Source organism: Gorilla gorilla, chromosome 5 (genome assembly GCF_029281585.2).
Source record: "Gorilla gorilla gorilla isolate KB3781 chromosome 5, NHGRI_mGorGor1-v2.1_pri, whole genome shotgun sequence".
Classification (NCBI taxonomy): Eukaryota; Metazoa; Chordata; class Mammalia; order Primates; family Hominidae; genus Gorilla; species Gorilla gorilla.
In genome coordinates, this window is record NC_073229.2 from 86,465,568 (window position 1) to 86,469,194 (window position 3,627).

The following is a 3,627-nucleotide window of genomic DNA, read 5'->3' on the forward strand; positions in this document are numbered from 1 at the left end:
AAGTAAAGAAGTTTACTTCCTTTTGCTAGTGTATTCCATTACTACAGTTTCATATTTCAAGTGGCTCATGAATTAGAAAAATGGTCTATAAAATCAACTTATAACTATCTACCTGAAAGAAACAACAGAATATTCACAGTCACATTCTTTTTATGTTAAATTTAAGTTTTAAAAATTGAAATACTAATGTATTATTTATAACATGTATAAAATGTGATATAATAAATTCCAGCAACTAACTTATACTTTTTTGCCTAGCCATTCCACCCCTTGTGTTTTCCTCCATTTATGCTGGAAGCAGGCTTCATGTTCCTTTGCAAAACAGCAAAGTTGTGTCAGGACCTCCAGCAGAAATCACGTTCATTTAAACAAGTTTCTCACTTTGTGTTAAGGCCTTTGTCCATTGAAGGGCCTGTATCCCAAGTGTGAGGAGGGAGAATTCCTTGAGAACAGTGAAGCAAGCAGAAGGGGTCCTCCCGACCCTAGAGAAAAGATCCAGACCCAGGGAATTGAGGAGAACAAGTGACCCGGGTCCAATCTCCTCAAAATAGTTTCAGTTGTTGTTACAGTTTAAAATACCAGGGAGAATCTCATGTTTGCCAGCTGTTTTTTTTTTTTTTAGACCTGGATTACCAGTAGAACACTATATTAAACCTAGTTGGTTTATATTCTCAAAGAAGAGAATAGGAATATAGTCTATGGGTTTCTATTTTTTCCTACTCATTTAATTTTATTACAAAGGCTGTATGTTAGTTGATATGAGAGATAGTGAAACAATTTTTAAAACTTCTAATTGTAATCATTCACATTTCAATGTGATATTGTGTTAAGTATGACTTTATGTTAGCTATAAGTTTGACCTGGACCTTTTTGTCTTATATTAAGGATTTGTGCTCCTGCTCTAAAATAATTGGAATGGATTTTAAAATTTCTTGACTTTCATATACTTTTAGAAATTACTACATATCCTTTTGCTTATTTGACCTATTGGCATGATGTATTAGTAGAGTTGTTTTTACAATTCCATCATCAACTTGTAAGTTATTCTTCTGGATATAGCGTATCAATATATTTTATATAAGAATGATGCATGTCTATTCATAAAACATCAGCCTGGATTTTTCATTCTTAACATTGTGGTTTTACTTTTGTAGTTGCTTGTGAATCTCTCTTGATATGGTTAAATACTGTTTTAACTTAAAAACAACCGAGTTAACATACAATTTCGTTGTCATATTGCATACTTCCTTTTCCCTTCTTTAAAAAGAACTCATCAGTGATGCTATAGCCATGTCTGCTGAATGTGTAAAATGGAAAGTAGATTGAGAAATTTTGAGGTAGTCGAACATCAGAACATTATTCTAACTAGATGCATTGAACAGAGAGCTAAGTATATTGCTATCTTCTCTAGCACTTGGCTGAGAGCAACCAAGCAATTTTTCATTTTACTTGTGAGCACACCATGAACACACCACCTCCATGTATCACTAAACCATGCAAAAGCCTCTGTTATTCATGCCCAAGCTGGCATAGAGATAAATTTGAAAGAATATTAGTGAAAAATGCTGCTTCATACAGAACAGTATTCTGTCTCTGGGTTTAAAATGACTTTAAAAAAATGAATCATGCAACAGGAATGTCTCCAAACACAGACTTCTGGAAGAAAACTTGCCAATCTCAGAGACCTAGCTCCAAGGAATATCAACCAGCCAGTCATCTACCTAGCATGAAATGGAAAGGACATTATTTCAACCTTCAGTGGATAATGAATGCCTTGACACAACCTGTTTTGAAAGATAATTGGATATGTAATTTGCTAAACATACTATCTACAAGGCAATAAAACAAGTTATCCCATTTATATTTTTTGCTATTTTTCTTTGTCAGTTTACCATAATTTTGTTCACCCATAAAGCTATTATTTCCCAAACGAGTGCTACTAGATCTAGAGACGGTTTCTAAGCAAGTGAAATTATCTGAAATGTGACTAACTGAACTTCACTCTTTAATAGGATTCACTTAAGGAATACATTATACTTTTCATGTACTCAAGCTCAAATAACCTTTACCATTCCCATGGTTTTTTATATGTTCTTCCAGTTACCACATATTATTTATAGTATCATATTAAGAAAATATAAATTTTCTTACACATGCAATTGAATATGCCCCGTCCCCCTTTGGGATTGTTTGATTCACTTATTTACTCAACAAATCTTCATCAAACTCTTAATTTTCATTCATTCAATCACCTGCATAGGGCAATCACTCAATCAACATTCTTGAGCACCTATCTTGTACCAAGCATTATTAAGCCCTTGGGACTACAGCAGTGAAGAAAACATACAAATTCACTGCTTTTATGAGACTTAAATTCTAGTGTAGAGAGACAGGAAACACACACATGAATGTATTTGATGTGCTGAGAAGTACTATAAAGAAAACTAAAGCAGTAAGAGCACAGCGAATGCAGGACTTTTAGTGATGGTGGTATTATTGTCGTTTGAATAGACTCATTACAAATTATCTCTCTGTCAATGTTACATTGGAGGAAGCACCCAAAGGAAACAAGAGAGTAATAATTGCAAATGTTTTCCATTAAGAGGGAGTGGTAGGGAATTTATAGGTGTGCTGGAGGATAGCAGAGGCCAGCAGCCTCACCAAACTGGAGTCAACAAGAGTGGCTGCAATGCGGTGCCAGCAGTGAGTTAGTCAAAGAAAGATAACATCATCAGGCTCTGTAGAACACTTTTTGGAAGGACTTTGAGTTTAATTCCATGTAAATTGCATTTTCAACAAGGCTTTTCCAAAGGTCATTCTGTAGCTTTGTGGAGAGTAACAACAGTAGATGCAGTTGTAGGCACTGTTAGAGGTACCTGAGAGGCAGAATACAGGATGGTATTGAAGAAAATAGACTCTCCTTTCATGGAGTTTACTCTCTGGTGTGGGGGCATATAATAACGAAGCTAACATAAATATGTAGAAAGGATATACAGGTTAGTGATAAATACCAGGATGGACATAAAACAGATTGGTGTGATTAGACAAAAGGTGGAAGCTATTACTTCTTTTTGCTTGATTAAGGATCTAATAAAGACTTATACTCAATCTGAGACCAGAGTAACTAAAAAGAGACAGCCATGGAGAGCCCATTAAAAAAGGGAGTTCTGGAAAGAGGAACAGCATGTGAAATATCACTTATGTGAGAGCAGAAAGGTGGTCAGTGGTTTTGAAGAGGAAGTTCAATATTATGCGAACTGGAGAGGTGGAGGCAAGATCATGTTGGGCCTTATCAGCCACATTGATGACATTAGATATATAGTCATATGTCACTTAACAAGGGGGATATGTTCTGAGAAGTGCATCCTTTAGTGATTTCATCACTGTGCAAACATTATAGAGTGTACAGTCCACAAACTGAGATGGTAGAGCCTGTAGGTTACTGCACTGAAAACTATAGTTAAGTGTTTGTATATCTAAACACACCTAAACAGAAAACATACAGTAAAAATGCAGTATAGAAGATTAAAAACTGCTATAGCTGTATAGAGGACTTAACATAAATGGAGCTTGCAAGACTGGAAGTTGCTCTGGGTAAGTCACTGAGTGAGTGGTGAGTAAATGTGA